The 26,203-nt window shown below is 38.9% G+C and overlaps 1 protein-coding gene across 1 annotated transcript in view; it reads right to left on the bottom strand.

Annotated features, from left to right (window-relative positions):
• Nucleotides 1-14,036, bottom strand: part of DNMBP (dynamin binding protein) — a 91,773-nt gene extending 77,737 nt beyond the window's left edge. The window contains exon 1 of the mRNA XM_039871526.1: nt 13,897-14,036. The gene's annotated coding sequence lies outside the window, so the exon portion shown is untranslated. The remainder of the gene's footprint in view (nt 1-13,896) is intronic.
• Nucleotides 14,037-26,203: the final 12,167 nt, after the last annotated feature.

Below are 26,203 nucleotides of genomic sequence, written 5' to 3'. Positions count from 1 at the left end.
TTATTCCATCAGAGACAGAAGCATTTTACAGCATTTTTTTTTTTAATGTTTCATATTAAACTTCTTGGGTTCACAGATTAAAACTTTAAAAAAAATTCTCTAAATCTAAGTTTGCATATGTGAATGATAGGTTTTTCTATAATAGTAGGAAGCAGCCACTGTAGCCTAAAGACACGGCCCCTGCTCCAGTTTTCTAGCACCATGTAGATCCAGGAATCTCTCTGGTACTACTGGGTGCAGGGAAGGAAGAAGAGCTCCAGTGATGCCTAAAATTAAACTTTCCAACAGCCAGATGGAGGAAGACTTAGAATAGGTAAAATATGATTTAGATAAATCAAGATCTATTTAATGGTTTTACACCATAGTGCTGTGAATTAAAATTCAGACCAGCAACAATGAATTCAAACACGTCAAGAATCAGTGAATCACAACTGACAATTTGTCCCCAACCTTCTAACATTCTTGACATACTCTGACAACTTTTAGTCATTCCTATACCCAAGTCCATTCTCATCTCTGATTCTGCTGTGTTCAGCTATTTCTTTTGCTTATATACTCTGTAGATCAAAACACTATTCAAAATTTTCACTTCTTGTAATAGAATTATGTATTTATACCATTTGCTGTGTAATCATGCACTGCTTCCCACTGTGGGCAGAGCATACTTTTCCCTGAAACATTTTTCTTGGACTTATTCATGTGACTTGATGAATGTCAGTGGAGATGACATGAACAGAAGCAGCTTTAAACCATATTATATAGTTCGGCCTGTCTCCTTATAACCTACCGTGAGAAGAGTATGCCCTGGGAAGTCACTATCCCTTTAGCCTACGCCCTAGAATGAAGACAAGGGAACAGACTTGAACCTAAATGGAAGCTTACAGAGTTTTGCCTGGCCAAGCCTAGATCAGCCAAACTATAGCCAGTCTTCGGACCTATGAGAATGAACGTAAACGACTATTGTGATAAGCCATTGAAATTTTGAAGTTATTTGTTGCACAGCCAAAAATAAAAAAGAACAATATACATGTTGGATGTTTTGACTGAAGCAGCTGAGTGCCTTACTCTTCCATTAAAAACGCACATAACTCATCACCTGGATAAACTCCTATTATCTTTTAAGATCCAGTTAAAATGATAGCTCCTCTCTGAAGCCTATAGAATTAGTCCTTAACCCATGTATGCCCTACAGGTAGGGATTCTTTTTGCCTATATTAGTGTGTGCGTGTATTTGCACATATAATTCTTTTTTCAGATAAAGAAAAAGGTAGTCTAAGAAAAATCATTCTGATTGTTTCTCTTAATATCATTTTTTAAAAACAGGTTTCTTAAGTTATAATTAACATATTGTAAAATTCATTCACTGAAGATGTGCGACTTGATGAGTTTTAGCAGATTCACAGAACTGTGTAACCTTCGCCACTATTGATTTTAAAACATTTTCATCATCTCAAAAAGAAATTTCATTCAAGAGTCACCCCTCCACCTCCAGCCCTAGGCAACCACTAATCTATTTTCCGCTTCTACAAATTTGTCTTTTCTGGACATGCCATATAAATGAAATCATATAATATGCAGTCTATTGTGATTGGCTTCTTTCACTTGGCATAATCTTTTCAAGGTCTTCATATCATTTTCAAATATAAATATGATCAGCTTAAAACATATGTAATAATTAAAAGCACAGACTACAAAGCCAGACTGCCCGGATTTATATTCTAGCTCCATCTTTTATTAAAGTTAGATGATATGAGGCAAGTTATTTAACTTCTCTGGGCCTTAATTTCCCCATCTGTCAAATAAGTTTAATAACAGAACCTCATAGGATCATAGTGAAATTTAAATAAATATATATAAAGCACTTAGAATCGTCCCTCACACATAGTAAACTATACACCAGTGTTGTTGTTGTTATCATCTGCATTAAAGATAGAGGGATTGTGGATATTCTAAAAATCTTTTTCATAGATTTGGGTTGTGTCTTGGTCACAGTGAGTTTGAAAATAGTGTCTCAGGAGGGAGAAATGGAGAGCATGGGTTTCTTTTTAGAGCAATACAAATGTTCTAGAATTGGAGGTGGTGATGGTTGCACGACTTTGTGATATACTTTAAAAACCCCACTCAATAATACATTTTAAAGGGGCGAATTTTATGCTATATGAACTATATCTCAATTTTAAAAAATGAGTGTCTCTCCTATTTCAGAAAATGCTCTATTTCAAGCAAAATAGTAAAGGCATACATGAGTCTTCTGCACTGAAAAAAGCTAGAAATTTAAATATCTTCCCTATTCTACCCCTCCCCATGAAGATTTCCTGCACTTCATGTTTTACAAATGTTATACACTTGTGTTTCATATCTGCTATGAGCTGGGAATGGGGGATAGGTAATAGTGTTTGATTACATGGATTGTAACTGGGCGGGGCTATATCAAAGAGCTAATTTAAAAAGAGAAATCATATTTGCTACTAAATTATATTAAGTAATAACTATATTCATAACAGTTAAGAGCTCAGACTCTAAAGTCAGAGAGAATTAGGGTCAGTTTCTGGCTCTGCCTCTTGTCAAGCTATGTGACTGCTGGCAAGTTATGTAAACCCCTCTGAACCTTAGTTTCCTCATCTGTAAACTGAAGAAAACATAACAATTTACTTCACAGACAGTTGTGAGAATTAAATTTGATAATCTAAGTGAAGCATTTAATGATAAGCACTCAGTAAATGTCAGATATGAGACCCGTCCGATGTTAATGAAGGAAGAGGAGGAGGAGAAGGAGGAAAACTGTTATCATAGCCCAGACTGACTGTAACATAAATAATACAGATGAGGCAGCAACTTCTAGGCAGGGCTAATTCCTCAAAACTGTGACTATCCTCTTCAGGGAAAGGGGGAGTAATGTGACTCTATGGTTACTGGACATGAGGATAAAGCAACTGACATTTCCCCCTACTCTAAGCTTTAAATGAGCTGTGTATTCACAACAGACCCACAAGAATTTGGCAGCAGTTTACGAATGAGATCCCTCATACGGGTCCAAGAAAACCTTTGCCAAATGCCTTCCAGGGATAGAAGAGGGATATGAAATTAACTGATTTACTCTTCTAAAATATTACCCTATACTTCTAGGAAAACCATGGACACTACTGTTATATCCTTCAAATGCACTGATCTTTTAAAAATTGTTTTTGGGGGCTTGAAGTTTACAAATTTGAGATTGCTGTTGTCCTATTTTAGGTTCTCATTATCTTGTCTTTGGGACTACTACAATACCTTCTGAAATGATTACCTACCAGTCTTATCGTCCTCTGTTCTATTTTCCATGCTGAAACTAGGATTTTCTTTTTAAATACAAAAATCTCATAATTCTCTACTGCCTAAAGTTCCACAGGGCTTCCTACTCATCACTTGTAGGGAAGTATCTAAAACTCCTTTGCATATCATACAAAGTTCATCATGATGTGGTCCCTGCCCATAATAAGTTCAGCCTCATACTCCGAGCACCTACCATACACCCTAAGCTCTAGCCTCACCAAAATAATGGCAGTTCTCTGTAAGGCACAGCTTTACAATACAGTACAGTACAATTATATTTACAAATTGCTTTTCAAATACATTATCTCATGTGTCTGTTGTTACTATCTGTGATTTGGGTGTGAATATGACGTGCTTATTTTTATTGTTAACTGATCACTGCAAGGAAGAATAATCAATAAACCAGCAAATCCTCTCTGGTTAACACTTTTATTGGTAATAATTATATTTTAATTTTTAAGCATTTGGAGACACCAGAATATTGACCGAGATCTGACTCTCACTTAACAGAATGTAAGAATGAACATACTGGTAAAATTCAACATGAAGATTTTCATTACTTTATTGTTATCAATGTTTTTAAGTAAAGCAAATCTTTACTTAAAATAACCAATTAGCCTCATAATAAAAGTATAAGTAGGGTTGTAATCGATTTATTAAATGTCTCATTCTGTGTTAGATTTTTAGTCTTGGTTTATTAACCATTTATGTGGCTTTAAAACTAGATGAAAATATTGTCATTGAGATACTTTATTCTTACAATCTTCAAATCACTAAATAAGCAAATCTAAACATAGCTTCAAATTTCAACAATTTTCTTTTTTTTTCTTACTTAATATTCACTCACTATCCTGCAGAACTATCACAGTTGACTAGCAGGTCAAGGCAGCAAGACTAAAAAAAGAAAAATAAAAAAATTGGCTCTCTTCATGTCTATAGTGGTTCAGATATTACATTGACTGAACAGCATCTAGACAGTGGCAGCAAAAAGAACAGGCCATGAAAACTGTGGGTTTGAAAAACATATGTATTAGTATTATGCTCTACAGTCCAATAATAGCTGCTCAAGAATACAAGACCCCAAGAGGCAGTAACGAAAGTCTAGTTTTAATGTAAACTCGTTCTCCTCTTACCTGACCCTCCAGGGATTCTGCTTCCTGATAAGCAGATCTAAACTGTAAGACAATAATATCCCAAGGAGGTTCTGGCACTGAGCCCCAGAAATCCTTAAAGCAACAAACACTGTCTAAAAGAAGAAAACCAGACTACTCACTTGCTTCTCAACTCTCTCCTAACCCTAGGGAACATGAAAATGCCTTGCCAAATAGGAGTTATAAAATTCCTTTGGAGGCAAAATGTTCTGAAATAGAGATGGTCTGTTGATAATGTCATTCCCTACACCTGGGACATTTTGGAAGACTCCTCAGAAATGACCTCTGGGCCAAGCTATGTGGGTCAGTACATACTTTCTATTTATGGAAGCTGAATAATTTGGAACCTCCTATAGTGACTGACAGATGAAAGGGTGACTTAACTCACCATAGGTCAATAAAGTTATGTCAAAAGCCATTTAAAAAATTCTAGAATGTGGGAAACTACAGGAAAAAAGGTCAGTTACTTCAACAAGTAAACTGTAATAAAAAAATTAAAATTAAAAAGAAAGAGGAACTTACCAACTAAAAGCCACTTAAGAAACACATTAACTAAAAAAAGAAAAAAAACTAAATGCAACATGTGCATATTTCTTGGATCCTGATTCAAACAAATCAATAGTTTAAAAAATCTGAGACATAAATTTTGAACATTGACTAGATTCTAGATTACATTAAGGAAGTGCTGTTCCTTTTTTTAGATGACAATCATGGTATTATTGTTATATGTAAATAAAAGTCATTAGACCAGAGGGTCTACAAAAATACACAGGAAGATCGAATATAGAAACCAACTCAGCTTTATAGGTCTTAAATTGAGCGTCGGAAACATGGATATTTGTCTTACTATTCTTTATTCATTCTTGAATGAAACCCTATAAAATGGAAAAATAAATATTCATAATTATAATTAACAATACACTTATTGTTATCATTATTGTTGTAGGAAAGAAAAAGAGACCCGTAGAAAGTGGAGACAGAGAAGTAAATTAGTGTATATGGTAGATTCAGATCAGACTTGATGGGAGGGCAGCAGAGTTTAGGATTTGTTGGCAGAAGTGGTGGGAACAGTGTCTAGCACTAGAGTAAGAATGAAAGCAGTCCGATAATGGTCTATACGGGATAGACTGGGTGCGTGGCATTGGCCTCTAGAACAACATTACGGTGTATCTGTGACAACTTTAGTTTTTTAGCACCGTGTATAGTGCTATTAATATAATTGAGGCCTTGCTATATAATAAAGTGACAGGGTACACACAGCATGACTGTTCATCATGACAAACCTAAAACAGATCCAGAAATGACGGAAAAGCCAAAAGGTTTCTGCAGTGCTGGGAATGGGAGGAAAGAATAAGCTAGAAAGGGGGAGGACATGGGGTGTGAGGCTGGGGAGTTCAGCGCAACTCGGCACATCCATTGCAACTTTTTCTGCTGATAGGGCAGATCATTTATCCTAAGTGAATCACCTCATGAGAACAATGCAGAGCGTGTGCCGGGCCCAGAAGCCATGGCTAGAATGTCAGCACTGATTATTTGCTCCCAGGCCCGAGTCCCACCATGTGCTTGTCAGCAACACAGACACTCACACACCACTTTCAGAAACCATAGGCTCCACAGGAGGGGCTAAAACAGATGTACAGAAATTAGTTCTGTGGCTGAGTTGACAGTTATGCTTACAAGGTCAAAGAGGAGGAAATGACGATTCTACTAGCTTATTGAACCCATGTTTGTCAAGGAGGCTAAGAGAATTTTGTTTCCTCACCCCTCCCTTAGATTTTCCTTCTCTGTATCACAGTGCTGCCTCTTCATGTATCGTTTTATGGATCCAGTTGTTGAGGACACACTATGTGCACAGCTCAAGGTGCTTGGGATCTGTCAGGGAACAAAACAAAGATTCCTGCCCTTGAAGAACTTTCTCCTTGAGGGATAGGAAAGACAGACAATGCTTTTAGAAAATGACAGGTGTTACAGCAAAAGGAAAAAACAGCAAAGTGAAGGGGTGAGGAGGGGAGGGCAGTCGTATATTGAATCTACCAGCTGAAGGAAATGTTAATTTATAGATTCTGCCACTTCCTCTATTTATTACCACTCCCTCACCACTCATCACACTAGCAAAAGGTGATTAGGGAAACAAGACAATTGTGTTGGGTTTATTTCAAAGTCAAAAGAAAAGAAATATCCACTATTTTCTGCACACTCTTTATTTCCTGAAAGATGAAAGCAACTGTGGTCTAAAGAAGAAAGACACTAACTGAACTGAATCAAACAGACTTCTCCTCCCCCAAGCTAGTCTTTGGTCTGTTGGCATTTGGACTATGACTGCTCCACAGTGTGACAATGAGGCCAGGCTGTCATGCGCAGTAGCTCCCTCAGGCATAGCCTGTTGGGAATTACTAAATAATCAGCAAGTTATTACCCAATGTCTATAAGCTAATCAAATCTTTCTTATTGGTTTTTTTCCCCCCCTAGAGGATCACTGGAAGCAAGACAAACATGAGTTGATGGCCTAACCCTGAAAAAGGAGAGGTGATACAAATTATACAGCTCAATTTTAAGTGTTGGCTCCTTCTCCACAAACATGCCCCGCTCCTTGCCAAAAAAGGGTCAGAGAGAAAAAAATAACCAACAATTTTAACAGGAGTTGGTGCTAAAAGGCAGGATTAAAGAATTGCTTCTCTATATTTTGCAAATTTTCTACAATAAAAAGGTGTAATTTTTATAATTAGGAAAAAATAGCTAGTTTGAAAAAAACCCAACCATACAGAGATGCTTGAGAGATGGCCATGAGAACCAGCACCCTAACAGTTATGGATGCTGAAGAATTAACTACCCGCTGAACTATATTTTGTGAGATATACTTAGATAAGATTTATACCTGGAGTAGAAACTGACCCACAGAGTAAGGAAACTATAATCTTACATATCTTATATTTATAGTCATGCTGACAACTACAGTTATGATGCTGAATATGGTTTTCATTCTTCACACCAGCTATTTAAATTCTGACTCTTAGCAGCAAGAGGAAAAAGTTCACCTAATGGTGAAATAAACTTATATTGGAATCATGAGATGTTTACCATAAATTTATATATTTAGGGTTCATAAATATTGAAGACTCTTATTAATCTTCTTTTGCTTGCAACTTAACCTTAGTATAGGCTTATGATGTGGGCATGCAGCCTCCTAAGAACACCTTATTTGTTTGTAGACAAACCCTGAAAAGGTATTTGATGAGACTTAACACTCACATATCATGAAAATGTTCAGTAAATTGGGAATAGAGGAGACTACCTTAACTCAACAAAGGTGCATCTAAAACCTAAAGCAAACATTATATGAAATGAGGAAACTTTAGACTCATTCCTTTTAAAACTGAGAATAAGATGCCCACTAGTATAGCAGCTGTTTTGAAAGTTCTGGCCAATGCTGTAAGGAAAGACAAAGAAATAAGTATAAGGATGAGAAAGAAGCAACAAAATTATCACTATTTTCAAAAGACGTGATTAACTATGGGCAAAACCAAAAATCAACAGACTACTTGAATAAGATAGTGAAACAAGGCTGTCAGATACAAGATCAGCTTATAATAATCACTACCAATAACCAACTACAAAATAATAAAAAGAGATATGATTTACAATAGCAACAAAACTCTGAAATACTTAGGAATTAATTTAACCAAGAATGCCTTCCTAGACCTTTATGGAGAAAACTTTTAAGTTCTAATAAAAGACTTAAAAAGAAGCTGATGATGTTAAAGTGTACAGCTGAAACTGACCGGATTTTGTTAACCAATGTCACCATAAAAAAAAATAAATTAAAAAATAAATAAATAAAATTAAATTAAAAGAAGCTGATGGAGAATTTCAGGATAAAGGGGCACAATGGCTGCAACTAACTAAAATGGGTCGGGGAAAAAATATGCATAGAAATGTAGAGAAGGAGTAATAAAGCAAACATGGCAAAATAGTAACATTTGGTGGATCTAGGTGAAGGATATACAGAAGCTCTTTGTTCTAATTTTAGAACCCTTCTGTTAGTTTTAAATTCTTTCCAAATAAAGCAAAGAATTCTTTAAAAATACTGAGTTGAATAAGTGGAGAGACACATTACATGCTCTTGGAGGAAATGAGTTAATATCAAAAAAAGACGTCAAGCCTCTCCCAAATAATTTATAAATTCAATGTGATCCCAACTAAAATTCCTCAGAAATATAATTTTGATAAACGTAATAAACTCATTTTCTATAGAAAAAATAATGGTCCAGGAGTAGATAAGTAACCTTAAAAATGAAGAACAGAGACAGGGCACTTGCTGTGCCAGTCATATTACAAAATCAATATAATAAAAACAGGGCAATAAAAAATGGAGCAAGTACTGACAGACTAATGGAACAGAACAGAGCCTTAGAGACAGACCAATGTATCCATGGAAACCATATGAGAAAGAGGGTACCACAATTCAGAGGAGGAAAGCATGGACGTTTTTGTAAATGTTATTGGAAAAAATGGCTCATTAATTGAATAATAGGGCTGGATCCGTATCTACCACATGTAAAGCGGGCTGTAGATTAAAGATATAGCTGTGACCCAGGGATTTGAAAAGGCCATCTTAAAACTCCTTAAACATCAAACATAAGTCAAAGAATTCATTTATTTGATTACATCAAATTAAGAAGTTTCTCTTGATCAAAAGGAAAACAAAGGCAAAATTAATAGTTGACCAAATGAGGAGATATTTGCAGTCGAAATGTGACAACGAGTGAATGTCTTATTACAAAATTACTTCCACAAGTCAATAGCAACGAAACAGATAGCAACTCCAATAGAAAATGGGCAAAGATACAAATAAGCAATTTATAAAAGAAGGTACATGTAAAACAGATGCTTAAAATCGTTAATTATCAAAGAAATACAAATTAAAAGAATAAGATATCGCTTTGCACCTATGAAAGTAGAAAAAAATGAAGAGCTGGATAAAGCTGAGCGTTGGTGGGACACAGAGACACAGGAACCCTTGAACACTTCTGGTGAGAGAGAGACTGGTGCAGATGGAGAGGAATCCAGCATTATTTACACAAACTCTGTGCATGCAAGCCTGTAATGCAGCAATCGCCTTCTAAGAATATACCCCACAGATATATTATGCAGCTTTATAAGGAAGCTCACTGCAGCAATATTTGTGGTGTTAGGGAGTACAGACAACCTAAGTATCTATCACACAGAGAGCAGATTAGTAAAATTATGGTGCCCACACAGCATGGTGTATAATGCAGCACTCAAAAGAATTGGATGTATCTATAGAAACATGGACGGATCTTAAAAAGAGTACCTAGAAAAAAAAGCAAAATGAAATATAGCATTATAAAGTATGTACACACATATAAAACAAACATCCCCACTTTGCAAGATCCTATCCAAAAAGAAACACAGTAAATGCGTTAGAATGAGTACCTGTGAAGCATAAAGTGAATGGAAAGGGAGTAAAGGAATTAAAAAAAGAAATCTTTTAGACTTCTTGCAGGTTGAAAAAGAATTGAAAAGACCCATGATAAATATAAAATTAGAATTGTTTCCTTCCCCGAAGTTTCCAACTCTCCTAATAACAAAAGCTACTTTGGTTGCCAGCTCTGTTGATGAGTAACAGCTTTTCATCCTTTTTCAAGCAGGAAGGGAAAAATCAGGGATCAGCAGAGTACTAAAGGGATCAGCAAAGAATATTCATGAAACAGTGTTTTTGTTCTCATGACCTGACAACCTGACTGAAAAGACCTGATTACCTCTTAATTTGGAGTGATTTAGCTAAAGGCATGTCGGGCATCAAGTTTTCAGGTCATGTAGAAGTTATATCTGCTTTTAGAACCTCTTCGCATGCAATCCTTTAGCCTCTCATGGAAATATTCCACACTACTTAGAATCTTAAAATTCCGGAGTATGATTTGGGGTCACACAGCAAGTTTAAAAGGGAAGTCCCTTGTCTCCCTTCTGTCTATTGTCACCCGACAGCTGGAGTGATTCTGTTAAAACATGTCATCATCGGCTCCTTTGTTCAAAACCCTCTAATGGCTTCCCCCTCACTCAGAGTTAAGGCCAAAGACCTTACAATGGCCTACACAATTATGTACCCCTTCCCACACCCACCATCTCTCATCTACTGCCACTTTCCCCTCGTTCACTTGACGAGCACAGCCTGGTCACCATGACCTCGCCATTCCTTACACATGCCAAACATACGCCTGCATCAGGGCTTGAAACTTGCTTATTCCTCTGCTCTTGCTCCCTCATTCCTTTCAAGTCGTAGATGAAAAGTACCCTTAGCAGAGAGGCCTTCTCTGACCTCTGTATATAAAAAGTAATCACCACTCCCTCACGCGCTTACCTTTTCCCAGTTACACCTCTTCAAAGTTCTCCATAGCACTTATGATCATGTGCCTGTCTATCTGTTCACATATTTATTTGCTGTCTGCCTCCACTCGACTAGAATGTCCACTGCATGAGGGCAGGACTTTGTCTGTTTCGGTAACAACTGTATTCCTAGCACCTAGAACAGTAGCTGGCACATACAGATGTTCAATGGATATTTGGTGAATGAATGAATAAGTCAGGACCAAAACCCATGCCTTCAAACTTCAGACTCCTAGCACAATGCCCTATTTGCTCTACTATGTTGCCTCAGTTCTTGGTGATCACATCCTTCATGTTAGAAAACTCTACAAATCTAAAAATGAAATAATATACCTTAGTTACTCTATGTCTATTTTACCTTCTATGGCTGACTTTTATAGCATCAAGGATAAAGCACTCAACCAAAAGTTAACACTTTGGTTTGTTTAATGGCTCTTTCATTACAGAGCTGTTCTATGATCTGATTTCATAGCTGCAACTTTAACTTTCTGCTCCAGGTGAGAAACTCATATCTCATAATTAACTCCTGACCAATAAGAGACTGTTATCCGGTCTTGAAAATTAGTCTATCTATATGTTTTCTGAGCTGGCTATAATAAGAAACTATTTAATATTAATTGAGTTGATGTGAAATTTGTTGCAAGTTTTTTTTTTAATGAATTTTAAGGTCGCTTTAGCTGAAGACAAAACACACTTGAGAATTTCAGAGCAGATAATCTTGTAATAATGCTGTAATAAAGTAATACATTAACTGACTTCAGAAACAGCAGAAAAACAAACCTAGAAAATAACTCGAGCTTTATATCTGGCAATAGGTATGTAAGCCTCCATTGAAATTCTATTTTAATTGTGTTTGTCATTTAAAAAAATGTCTCCACATAAATTTAAGAAACACTAAAGTATCTGTAATTTGAAAAATTACTCTTCTCTCATTTAGCCCACTGATAAAGTGACTGAGAGGGTTGAAATAATAATGGATTTGGAGAGTCACTATGCATCCTGCAAAAAAGCGTTTCCTTCTGAAGCAGATATAAATGACTTTTTACTGGCCCTGGAGGCTTTCTAGATTGTAGCCTCCAAGCACAAGAAGATTAAAAATCTAAACACTGTTCACTTGACCTATGTTCTAAAAATGAATAACTATCCTTAGTTTTTAGATCTTAAATGGTGACTCAAGAATTATAACATCATTTTCTTTGAAAGGAGAAAAAGTAAAGTTCAATCAGTGCTGGAAGGCGGCTATGAATTACAACGTGGATGAAAGAAGAATGTGACAAGAATCTCTGTAGGTAAGAGGGGCCCTCAGAAGAGAAGAGCCATAAAGAAGAAACAAGAGGACGGAAAGGGTCTGCTTTGAGGCTGCAAGACAAAATAAATAACTCACACATATTTGGACAGAATGTCTATGAAGATTATTATTATATCTCAGCCGAAAACACACACAATATGAGCCCTGCAAAAAAGACATCTTATCAGTTTCTGAGGCAGAATGTTCTATCTTATTGCAAAAGATACCTGTGCACCACACAGGCCTCATCCCCAGGTTAGATTTTAGCTATTTTCTATCACACACAAAGCACTCCATTCCGGCCTCTGAATTGGAGTGAATTTAACTTTGAAGGATCTGTAACTTGAAAAACCACTTTTCACTTATGTTAGCCCAACAGTGATAAAGTAACTGGGAGGGTTAAGAATAATAATAAATTTTAAGATTCGCTAAGCATCATGAAGAATTTTTTTTAAAATTTGTTTTCGTAAAACTTTTTGTCATTAATGAGTGACATATGTTTCAAATTAACATGTAAAATCAGGGAATTTTAGAGATGGAAGGGGACCTTAGAGATCCTTTAATTGAATAATTCAAAGAAAATGTGTACTAAGGGACGCTAACTTGCTAGTCACCTATAGTCTATTCATGTTGCAAGAGTAATAAATGCAGCTAACTCTTAGAAACCACGCCTGTATGCTGGCAGGTACTTCAGTATTGCAAAATACAACTATGGATTAATCAGTCCTACTGTCTCCCATAACCCAGTTATGCAAACAGTTGGAGCTAAACTATGCTCAAATCATAAATATTAGCGCTACCAATGGTGTGCCATATATCACGGCATCACTATGAAAAGAAAGTGTTTCAATAAATGATGCTCTTGTTACTGTAAAAGAATTACTGTAAAACAGGCCTAAAGGCAAATTACTAATATTACAGAATAAGGCTGTGAGTGGCCTTCATTAAGGATAAGGCCGCTTTTAAAGGAGTAGTACGAGTTTTTCTTGCATTTTAAAAGTTGCTCTATACCCCAGGTATTCTCCACAGCACCTAATATGCAGCAGCTTTGGCCTGTTGACAACCCCAATATTCCTTTATTCAACTGACAGCATAGCAACGTCAACCTATTCAAGGTTAAGCGCTTTGAGAAATTGATGCCTGGTGGACATCAGTACCTGTGGCAGGAATGCAAGTATCCATGGGTAACTGCAAAACTCCACCATAACCAAACTAGCATCTCTAGCTAAACAGATCTTATTCTTGCTTTGGAGATCATCCCTCCAGCTTTCCTGACACAGAATCATTAACTCCTAAGCCGACTGGATGTGACTCTGAGCATGCCAGAAGAATGTCTGCATCTGTGAAATAAGCAGACGAGCCTAACGCTGAATTCTTTTCCAGCTCTCAAAATCCGCCTCATTGCCGGGGTGGCGGGGCGGTGGAGTGAGCAGCGCCCCGGGCTTGCTTGACACCATTTGAAAAGCCCCACGTCCGCATCCCTCTGACTGCGGAGCACCCGGCCCCTCCAGCTCTCCGGGACCTCACAGGACCCGACCCGACGGTGGACGGGAGGACCACGCGGAGGGCCCGGCGCCTCACCGCCCTTCGGGGGCTCCTGGCCGGGGCAGCGGCCACCGCGGACAAGGGGCGGCGCAGGCCCCGCTGAGCGGCGCGTCCCTGGGGCGCGGGTCCCCTCCGCCCGCGGCCCCCAGGCAGCGAGCGACCCAGGCTCCCCGCCGGCCCCGCCCGGCTCCTGACCTGCTCTCCGCCGGCCGGCGGTCCCTCGGCGCGGCGGGAGTTGCGGCCGCCTGTCCCGGGCCGCTGTCACCTCCGCCCCTGGAAGCGGCGGGCGGGTCAATCCGGTGTGAGTCAGCGTGGCCGCCCCGCCTCCCGCCTCCCGCCCAGGCTTCCGCCTCGCGCGGCCGGGGGCGCCACACTCGGTCCCCGAATCCACCTCCCGGCGTCCGTCCCGTGCTCGCGCCCCCTGGTGGCCGGTCCGGCCCCGCCAGCCCCGCGACGTCAGAGGGGGCGGAGCTCTGAGGACCTCTACCCGGGGAAACTGAGGCACCTGGGCCGCGCTGACCCCGGCGTTCGCAGCTCGCGGAGCCTTCAGTCCTGCGTGCAGCTCCGGCTAAGAGCCGAGTTCCAGTCTTCCCTTGCTGCTCCCTCACCTCCACACCCCTCTGCAACCCAGGAAAAAGTCAAAATTCCGTTTATAGAGAAGGCCAATTCAATTCCTGTGTGTGGTCCTGTCCTGTATGCTACCCCGAAGCTGCTTCCTTTATCACGGCTCACAACACTTGGCGTTCGTTTTTGTCTGTCCCATTTTTTTCTGAGGAAAGTGTCAGGACATCGTTGACATTTTAAAAGAAAGGAATAACAGAATGCAAGAACTGGGAAGGGCTAGGAGAATGCTTTTTTAACTCGTTCTGAATCCTCACGGGGTTCCCTTGTGTATTAATGGCCACAGAGTCACACTGCTTGGTGTGTTGCTTTTCTAGGATCTACCTCGAAGATTCTGAAAAATGCACAACTCTATCACTGTGTACGCATAACAAATAAACTTTGATGTCAAAAATTTCATCAGACTATCTTTTCTTCTTTGCTTTTTTTTTAAAATTGTGATAAAACATACATAATATTAAATTTGTCATTTTAACCATTTTAAGCGTATGATCCTGTGGCATTAAGTATGTTCACACTGTTGCGCAACCATCACCACCAGCCATCTCCAGAAGTTTTTCATCTTTCCAAGTTGAGACACGTTCATTAAAGAATAATTCCTCATTCCTCTCTGACAATCACCATTCCGCTTACCGTCAGGTACCTGATATAAGTGGTATCACACAGTATTTGTCTTTTTATGGCTGACTTATTTCAATTAGCATAATGTCCTCAAGGTTAATCCATTTCATAGCATGTGTCAGAATGTCCTTTCTTTTAAAAGCAAAATGTTCCATTATATGTATATACCACATTTGGTTTATCCATTCATCTGTTAATGGATGTTTCCCACCCAACATTCACTTCCACCTTTTGGCTGCTATGAACTGAGTGTACAAATATCAGTTTAAATCCTTGCTTTCAGTTCTTTTGTGTATACCCAGAAGTGGAATGCCTGGATCACATGGTAATTCTGTTTCATTTTTGAGGAACCATTGTCCTATTTTCCTACTTTGCTTTTTGATGCACGTGCACACTGTAGGCAGAAAACTTTCTAAGAAAATATTAATGTTCTTGTGTCGACAAAACTATTAGCAAATGCTTCATTTGCCTGTAAAACAATGACTTTTCTTCTCTCAATAATAAGTAATTAACATTGTAAATCTATTGCCTTTATTTTTGAAGGTATTGTTACTATTCAGCTAACCACAATTTTGTTTGTGTTATAAGGATGTACTTTTCTAATATTTGGGGCAAAAAGTCTATATGCCATATGAAATCAAGATGAAATAAAAATCAAACACTTTGTTTTAAAAAGAGAACAACTTTGGATGTCTTAACGTATACCCAGCCCAACCTGAACTTTGAGTCAGATTTAGAATGATCTGGTTATCGAATCTGAATCTCTGGAGGTGGGTTCTTTAACGAGTATGCTAAAGTTTAAGAACAACTGCCCTAGGGCATTGAAAAGATTCTAAATTATCTAAGACAAAATAATATTCTATCTCTCATCAAGAGAGCTTTAGTGTACATTTGCAATGCAACCGGTGTTGTGCTAGGTGTTTGGTATTCAGTCTCACCAAGACAACAAGTTCCCTTCCCTCATGGAGCTCACATTCTAGGGTGGAATGACAGACAACAAATAAACAAATGATCAATCAGATAATTACAGTGTGTGGTGAGTACTGTGAAGGAAATAAACCAGATGATATGATAGATTAGATGGTAGAGAATTAAACCCTAATGCCCTAGGCATCCATTGTATGTAATAAATTAACTTCTCTCCTATGCAAGGAGAATGATACATGTTATACACAATCCTTGAGAGAACTGAGAAGGTAATCACTCAAAACATTTTCTGTGCTCTGTGGTTTAGCTGAGGATCTGTTCTGCTAAGGAACAAAGTAAGGGTTGGGAACCTTCTTTGAATATAGTTGTGGTCAGGGAAGTCTCTAGGAATGTAACATTTACTTGAGACCTAAGAGATGAGAAAGAATCAACCATGTAAAGAGCTGAGGAAGTGCCTTTCAGGTAGGAGAAACTAAAGATGTAAAGCCATGAAGTGGAAAACAATTTGGTACGTTTCAGAAACTGGAAAGAAGCCAGTATGAGTAAGAGAGTAAGTATTATGACATGAAATTGGAAAACAGTCAGGGGCAAAAATCATTCTGGGCCTGGTGGGCCATGGTAAGGAGTTTGAATTTCCTTTTAAGTCAATGTATTGATATATTATAAAATATTCTCAATTGAAGGGAGTGGAATGAAAAGTATCAAAAGAGATAAATGTGCATAGAACTGCTTTTTATTGATAATGATAATATCTATTTGTGTAATATTAAAATGAAAAAGGTGGATTTTTTTTGGTAATCCTCAATAAACCAAAACACAGAATGATTCAACTGCTGTGTATTTTGATTAATCTCATTGATCAAAACTATTTGGGTGTGTCATCTTTTGATCTTATGTCTGAACCTAAATCCAACCTGTCAAGACTTACTGCATCTGAAATGTCCATTACTGCTAAGATAGACTGTATGACTAACTAACAATTTGCCATGGCTCGGCCCCAAATCAAAGTCAACTTCCTCTAGGTTCCCTCTGGAATGTATCACATACTAGCCACAAGCTGTTAGCAATGGCAAGTTGATGCAAGCTGCTGAAACTAATCTAAGCTGGCTTTGCTCATGGTGAAAGTCAACTAGTTATTAATCCTGGACTAGGCAGGGGTCCAGCTCTAGAAAAGGGAGGAGTGTAGATAAAATAACATATGCTTATTTTTATTATTAAAGATGTGGTCCAACAACTTGGTGGTAGAATATAGAAGGCATAACATCTTTCATTCTAAGATGTCAGAGAAGAAAGAGACATCACTTGGAAATACTCTTAACTGTTCATCAAAAATGGTTCCAGAATGCACTGGGACAGAAAGAAGAAGACTCAGGTTGGATGGAGAAAGAAAGGATGGGGAAAATCTCATATTCTCTAGGAGAAGGAGTGGGGGGGGGGAGGTCCAAGATGATTTCAAAAGGCGGGCATCTGACTTGTGCTAGAAGAAGAAAAGAGGCCATTTGGTTCCATTTGTGAATAGACACCGGTTGGCAAGAGTAAAGCCAATTCCAGTTTGGCTTATCCTAGAAGACAAAGGATCCTATAAGGAAGCTTCCAAATTCTAAAATTAAAAACAACAACAACAACAAAACTGTAGCTTGTTTATCTTCAGGGCTGCTCTTACATATTGATATAGTTTCAACTATATCAACCTATACATTGATTTCTCAGGGGCTCCTGCTCTTCCTACCAACTTGCAGAAATTTTAAATTGGTTTAATGAGGAACACGAAATTCTTTCAAAATTTGAAATAAAAATCAAACAGGCAAACAAACAAATCCACCTTAAAATGCAAATGCCTAGTTGAGATAATATTTGCGAAACCATTTACTCTATTGTGTATTTCTCAAGATAAATCAAAGTGATACTATAAGATCTCTTCCTTATTTCTATGAGGAGATAAGAAAGAGGAAGGTATTTGGGATCTGGAAGGAGATAGGGGAAGGAAAGAAAGGAGAAGCTGAAATACTGAAGGCAATTTTATAACAAATGTTCACCGAGAACTGGCCTTATATTAAAGACCTGCCATATATTATCTTTTCTTTTTCTTTTATTCACTGGAAAAATATTTATTACTTGAAGAATCAGGATCAGAGTTCCCCCCATTTGAATAAAATCAAGTTTTTTTTAAAAAAATAAAATAAATGATCTTTGTTTTCTTTTTCAAATTATCTACATTAATGAAGCAAGATAATCAAGCTCATCTTTTCCTTCTCCAAAACATATTAGTTGTTTTTTTCTTAGTGCGTATCATGACAACAACTCAACAAGGTAGTTATTGTTTTCCTTACCTTATAAATGAGGAGCCGAGGCTTCATGAAGTCAACAATCTGCCTGGTGCTTCTCACACTTCCTACACTTTCATCATTCTTATACCGCTTTTTGCCGTAATCTTGTACTCTCAGAATGCCATCATAATACATAATAATTCTTGACTAAATGGCATACTACGTTTCTTTATTTTTTTAAAAAAAAAATTTATTTAAATTGACTTACTTTCTCTTAAGGAAAATTTTGCACCATTCCCATAAATGCAAAATCAATATAGATTGCAATTCATAGGAGGTAATCTTTAAAATAAATACAATGGAAACAAAACAGTATCAAATTCTAGTTGTGAGCCAGAGGCCTATTCTCATTTGTTAAAAAAAAAAAAAAAAAAATTAAAAAGTAAAATTAGCCAGTGTTAGAAAGTTAGGATCAAATAGAATCCTTGACAAATTCAGAAGTATCTAAAGAAATTGATAACTTTTTCACTAAGTGATCTATTATTGCCCGGTTGGAGCATCACCCAGAATTGGCTCTTGCACCACCGGAATTGTCCTGAAGAACATCTTGAGTACTCCTTGTGATTCTTTACCTATATTTTGGGAAATATCTCTTTTGCTCAAGATAACAGAGTTCATAAATGACAGAGCTAGGATTCAAACCACCACCCACCAATTTCAAAGTCTTCTCATCGTGCATTGTGGGCTTCCCACTCAGCTAGTTTTAAAACTTTGCTCTGGATTGGCCATGTTTCTCTTCTCTTGGCAATATTTTATCCTGGTACATCCATAAGGCTTAGTGGTATTGAACTTTCAATGTCCTTCCTGAAAATGCCAGGAGCTATATATATATAGCACACTCCAGAGAAAACCTAACTCCTTGTGGCCTGGTGTGCCTGTGTTATTTTGATGTGATGCTGTACTTCTCTGGCACAGTCTGGGAAGGCATTGCCTACTTAAGCAGCTGGGCCACGCTGCTGTCTCTTGTTGAACTGTGGACAAGTTCATTATCCTCCTACCTCCAACCTCATGAGATAATAATCTATTTAAAATTAGTGTATAGTGCTTCACAGAAATGAGTCATCTAGCTTCCTACTATACTAAGTCGGGTCTTCATTAACCAAGTAAACTGAATGATAACATGGATTATGATTCTTTGGCCTATGACGGGGCTGATTTCAATTGCTTTACACACTGTTATAAAAAGCTATCTACCTCTCAGGGACAAGTGAATTTATCTTTGTAACCCTACTGCCTATCGAAGTACCTGGCACATAGGTGGGCCTAATAAATGTTTGTTGAATGAATTCACTTGAGTGAAGAGTCACGGTAAAATTAAAATGGTGCTTGAATTTAATAAAATTGTAATACCCTGTTGTTGTTTTTGTCCATAACCATTCACTCTTCTTTAGTTAGTAACAGTGTCTTGTTTTGTTTTGTTTTTTAAATGATAAGCAACTCTCTTCTACTATCAGTCTTCCGTACCCACCTTCTGCCTTCCAGGAGTGGACATATAACCCCAGAATGACCAACCAGAGAGTCACTATGATAGTTTTAGAGACAGACACATAACCCAATATGTGCTACTGAGTCAAGCCCAAGTATCAATAGTTTGTTGGTAGAATACAAGCTAGAAGCTGCCATTGGTCATCTAGTCCCCACACGGGGAGAGCATGTGTGAAACTGATGTCACTACCAAAGACAAGGAAATCCATAAATGGAAAAAGATTCCAGACCACATAACTGGGGCACCTGGATCCAGCTGTGTCTGAAACCCCTCTAATACATTTTTATTTATTTACATCATTAAAGGTCTCATCTTTAAATTACTGGTTCACAAAAGCCAGTCTGAAATTAAATATTTACTATTCCAGCAAAATGAGAAAAGTAACTTAAAAGACTTTTTTATGCTGAGAGTATATCTTTCCTAATTTTTGGCATTAAAATATTTATGAATTTATGTTGATTATAGATAGCAATTGTATTTTTCTAATTGTCCTTAATAGAGAATTAGAAAGCCCAAAAGAGAAAGTTAGTGGACCTTATATTTTTCTCTCCATCTTCATCTGCTGCAGCTGCTATAACGAATTATCATAGACTGGATAGCTTAAACCACAAACACTTATTTTTCACAGTTCTGGAAACTGGGACATCTGAGATCAGGATGCCAACGTGGTCAAGTTCTAGTGAGGACCAGTTGCCTGGCTGGTAGAAGGCCTTCTTCTTGCTGCAGCCTCGCATGGCAGAGAAAAATGTCTAGCTCTCTTCCTCTTCTTGTAAGGATACTAATCCCATCATGGGGGCTCCTCCCACACACCCTGTGAACTCAACACCTCCCAAAGTCTCCATCTCCAAATACCACCATATTAGTGCTTCAACATATGAATTCGGGGGGAGTACAAATATGCAGTCCATAGCACCCTCACTTTAAAATTGTTTTATTAGTGAAATAAAAGTCTACTATAAACTATAGTGTGTGTAAAATACTTGGAGACACAAAAATAAATAAAATTAAATTGTGATCCTTTTCTTTCTTTGTTTATTTATAGTTCATCTGATTCTGGAAAGGATTTAAAGAAATTCACTCGACTCCTTTGATCTAATGCCCAGGATGGACTCTTCATTCCAAAAACCTCACATGGGACAGTTTAAAAGGAAGTCAAGGAGGTCTTTTCTTCCTCCTCTTGGAGGACAGACACGGATTCAAGTGATGATTTGATTTGCCTCCTCCCTGGGACTGTGCAATAGGAAGCAGTGTGTCAGCAGAAACAAGCACCACCCCTAAGGGCTTCTCCTCGGCTGCTGGCCATCTATTCTGTAATGTATCCAGGTTTCCTGCTTCTAGGTGATGCTCCATCCCACTTGTAGCAGGCAGGGCTTTGATCATGTGAGGGTTAGGGTGCAGGGGGGCGGGGGTAGCGAAGCAAAGAGAATAGAGGTAGGAGAAGGAAAGACCCATGAGGGGACAGGGCATGAGGAAGAACATTAAGTGGTGAGGGTGGAGGAATAAGAGAAACTGAGAGGGAAAAAGCCTTTATAAATAGATCTAACTTTTGGGAGGAGGGAGAGAATTGATGTTTGTTTAGGCATTTGCCCAGGGGGAATGTTTACTCATGGTTTATTAGTCAGAATGGAGTTAGTGTTAAAGTAGAAATGAAGTAATATTCCAGGCACGGAGGTGGGCATGATGGAGTGTCAGTGCAGGGTGTGCGTACCAGACAAATCATAGCACCACATATGTGAAAATGATGCTCCAGACACCTGAACTTTGACTTCTCCCGTTCTGATGGCAGATTTGTCCCAAGCCATGCTGTCCCACTTTCTCAGTCCTTGTTTTTGAGATGACTGATCGGCTTAGGGGTGTTTTCTGTGGCCATGGAAAAAGTGAATCTCATTGGCTCACTTATGACTAGACTCAATGTGGTTTGGATGTAGATGTTATCCTCTTTCTTGAACCCATGCTGGGTTAGGCTTCAAACATGTTAGGTTATAGATCAGGAAGCTAACACACACACACACACACACACACACACACACACACACACACACACACACACCCTTATACCCAAGATATGCAGCTGCTGGAACCAGCTAAGCTCTTTCCTGTCACAGTGTCCTTGCTTGGACTTGCTATTCTTTCTGCCTGGAATTTTTTTTTTCTCTTTGTAAGTCCTTTTTTCTTATACTTTACATCTCAGCCTGAATATCACCTCTTCAGAGAAATCTTCCCTAACCATCCTGTCTCAAATAGATCTCCCAGCATTTCCCTTCTCAGCACCACTTCTCAGATACTAATTCTTTTTATGTATTTGTTGATTAACTTGTTGTATTCCCTGTCTCTCCTTCCAAATCCTTCCACCTCCAAAAAGGTAGGAATCCTGTCTCTCCAGTTTACCACTGTCTCCCCAGCTCTTAACACACTGTCTGATTTGGCAACAGTATTCAACTATTTGTCAGATGAATGAATCAATACATGAACTGCTCTGAATTCATATCCTAGATCTCTTAATAAATGAAAACATGACACAGTTGTATTGGGATCTTACTGTTTTAGAATAAAATTTCAAACCATGAGAAACTATGTTTGTCTATTTAAGAGGGCTCCTACTTCTTCTTTTCCTTCCAAGTATCCTGAAGGTGGATAGAAGAAGTTGGGATGTTGAACATTGATTATTGATTTTGAGCCTTTGGGAAAGGAAGGAGAGCCCTAGTCTCTGGGCACGCTTTACATTTTCTCTTGTTTTAGTATTTGTGCCAGTGGTGTGTCCACAACCCTGTAACATGAAATTTGGTGCAAATTATGGGAATTATTTGAGACAAGATACTACAGTTCTCCAAAGGCTAAAGTTCCTGCTGTCGGAAATGTGCTCTTTAGAGAGCAAAAATGTTGTCGTTGTCACCTTCTGGGTAAAGTTGACTATGCCAGCCCTCTTATTTAAAAAGAATTATATATTTTTTTGTTTTTTTTTTCCTGTGCTTTGTTTTACATACACTTACTTGAGGTTGAGTATGACATCTCTACAACTTAGTACAATGATCACAACTGGTTATTTGTTTTTATGTATTTATATCCTACCTACTTTACAAAAAAATTTTGAGATAGTTTATATATTAGTTTTCTATTACTACGTAACATATCAGCACAAGATATTCATGCTTCAAAGAGCATGAATATATTATCTTGCAGTTTTTAGTGGTCAGAAGTCTGGACATGGTTTAGCTGGAGCCTCTGCTCTAGTCTCACAAGGCCACACTCAGGCATTGGCCCAAGCTTGTTCCGATTATCGGCACAATTCCTTTCCTTATGGTGTATGGCTACAGTCTCCATTTCCTTGCTAGCTGTTGGCTGAGAACATTCTCAGTTCTTAGGGGCTCCTCTCCTTCATAGGCAGTTCACAACCTAGCTTAGCTGTCTGCTTGCTTCCTCTGAGGCTGCCAGAGAAACTCTCTCCTTCTCAAGGGCTTCATCCCACCCAGGATAACCTTCCTTTTGATTATCTCAAAATTGACTGATTCGGGGCCTTGATAAATTTGCAACACAGTCATGGGAGGGATATTTCATCATAGTCCCAGGATCTGTCCATATGCAAGGGAAGGAGTTATATAAGGCAAGGGTCATGGGGAGTCACCTTAGAATTCTGCTTACCATGTTTTATACTTTTGAAAAAATAGATGCTTAAAACTATTTATATTAGATAAAAGAAAAATAGTGAAAGAGGAGAGAAGGGGAAAATATATGAAAATAATCCTTGAGATCATTCACTCGGCAAATGTGTATGATGAGTTTATATATGCCAGGCGGTGTTCTCAGTGCAGGGCATACCAAAATGCAAAGACATGGTGGTTACAGTTTACCAGAGCAGAAACCCTTAAAACCTCTTTGGGAAATAGAACCAGGTCTAAAAGTCATTAGGTATCATCCTGTCCGAAAATTAGAAATTCTCCTATCTAATCATGTGAGGAGGAGAATTGATGTGTCGTGAAATCTTTGATTCAGAAGGGAAAGTGTCAGGAAGAATAAGGAACTAATAAAAAACCTTCCAGTATATGAAATTTAAAAAAAAAAGTGAGGTAAGTGTAGGCTTGGTTCAGCCCTTCATGAAACTCTCTTACATCCAAACTCCCCCTTGCAATCCTAAATTCCTTGATGTCCTGTCGGACTCATTGGCTTACAACTGGCCAGCCTGATGAGCCATTATCCTCTGAGAGGGTCTGAGGCAGGAGCCATGTTCCCCTGGTTACTGATTTACAAAAGTAGCACCTTTACTCCCCACAAACTCCAACTGAGATAGACATTATCTTTATTTTTTTCCTGACATAAGTAACTATGACTCAGAGAAGGTAAGTTATTTGTTCAAGGTCACACAGCAAATAAAGAGCAGAGCTAAGATTAAAATCCAGGTCTCTCAGAGTCCAAAACCCATGCCCTTAACTATTCTATCCCTTTAGGAAACACTATCTATCTAGGCTGACATTCTGTATGGAGATTTCCTCTTTGAAATAAATCCTATATATAAAATAAGAAGACTCCCAGCCAGGAAAATGCTGAATTCAAAGTCAGAGGACCTTCCTTCTTTTGATTTCACATCCTTCCTCAATACGTTGTGAGAAATTTTCATATGGTCATGGCCAGCCCCTGTATTTTTCATATAATAGTCTGTCTATAAAATCATGTCCAGGTTGAGTGAATTTTACTCAGGAGAGTCTTTAAGATTTGGTTGAAAACCGACATCTCCTTTAGTGCTTAACATCTTCAACGTGGCAGGCAAGAGGCGTGTGAATGAGAAGACTGGAAGTCTTGAAGAGGACAGGAAAGCTGTAGGGGGCTAATGGGAAGCTCTCTGGAAAACCAAGGTGGACTCAGTAACTCGTGAGTTGCCTGGCGTTTCTTCATCTGTGTTGCCCTGCCCAGGTTCAAGCCACCTTCTCACCTGGCTTTCAGCAGTCTCCTCAATGACTCAGTCTTGCCTCTGCTCCAGCCAGCTCTTCAGGCTTCAGTCAAAGTGATCGTTCTACATCTGATTTTGCCACTCCCCTCAGTAGAACCCTTCAAGGGTTCGTCGTTCTTCTTGGGATGAAGTCCAAACTCTGTAATACGGTTCAAAGGTCCTTCGTGATCTGGTCTCTCCCTACCCCATGGGCCTCTGCTTTTGGCACCTCACTTAGCTCCCACCACCTCCCTCCCTCCCATCATACTGAATGTCTTGCAGTTCCTCGCAGGCCTCACTCTTCCAGCCTCCAGACCTCTGCCCTTGCGGTCTCCTCAACCTAACTCTTGCTCCCCCATTGCTTTCCACCTGGCCAGAGCCTCTTTTTCTGACATCATATATCTCACCTTGGACTTCACTAGCTCTGAGATGCCTTTCCTGATCTTCGCAAGATGATGACAGGGCCTTTCCAAAGGCTCCCTGTCCGCCCCGCCGCCCACCTCACCCTTACCCCGGCTACCCCAGAGTTTACAGAATCATAACGATCATCGTAATGCAGCGCAATGACCTATTTGTCTTCTCCAGTAGACCGTGGCTGTCCTGAGATCACTGGCTGCATCTTCTTTTCTTTGTATTCTCTGCTTTTACTGAGATCAAGGGCTCAATAAGTGTCCCACAAAGGAAGGAATGAATGAATGAAATTATGTGACTGTGTCGGGGACAGCACTGTGACCATACTTTGCAAACATCACCTCTGTTAAGTGACTATGTACCAGGCAACTTGAAAACAATTAAATGATATTTAGATAATCTGGGAAAAGTCAAGGGCATATGGCAACTGCAGGCATAACATTTCACTGAATTAAAAAGAGCCCTCTCAAGTAGCTGCTTCTTTATGACAAGAAGGGAACCAAGGATTATGGGATTAAAATTGGGAAGGAAGAAAATATGTAGATGTAGAGAAAGTATTAATCACCCGAGGAGAGAATACCCTTTCTAAATGGGAAGATATATTTTCTTTTGCTTTCCTTTTGACCACAGATTGAGAGATTGCTCAAATAACAGAAAAGTAAATACTATGTCAATCTTAATTTTGGGTGGCCTCCTACAGAAGGTGGCTGTCACCACCAAAGCACCTCTGTTTCCTGATGGGTGTAAGGCTACTTGTTGAGAGGAGCGAAATTACTCGATGTTAAGAAAGGGCTGGGTTAGTTAGAAGCTGGGAGTGGGGAGTGGGAAGGCAGAGAGGGTGGGAGGAGATGAAACAAATGAGGGAAACTGGAGATTGCGCTGTCTGAGGCTGAGCCCTGAAACGGGGTGCAGAGTAAAGAACCCCCACCAAGCCCTGGGGACAGGTGGCTTGGGAAGCTCAACATGCCCTATGGGGGGTTATGAATTTGTGTGCTGTGTGATGTGTGGTAAAAGACTACACATCTCTTCAAAATCTTTGGTAGTATCTACGTGCTCAATAACAGTTTTAGAATAAATGAGTTCATTCTGGGGAACTCAGCAAGGTGGAGAGTGCTGTGTGTCGCTGGCACAGAGGCAGGGCAAAACCACTCCACAGGAGCATCTGCGTTACACTTACTACCCAGAAAA

Source organism: Pteropus medius, unplaced genomic scaffold, assembly GCF_902729225.1.
Source record: "Pteropus medius unplaced genomic scaffold, Ma_sr-lr_union100, whole genome shotgun sequence".
In the NCBI taxonomy this organism is placed as follows: Eukaryota; Metazoa; Chordata; class Mammalia; order Chiroptera; family Pteropodidae; genus Pteropus; species Pteropus medius.
The sequence above is the reverse complement of the archived record's forward strand: the minus strand, read 5'-3'. Positions and strand labels throughout refer to the sequence as shown.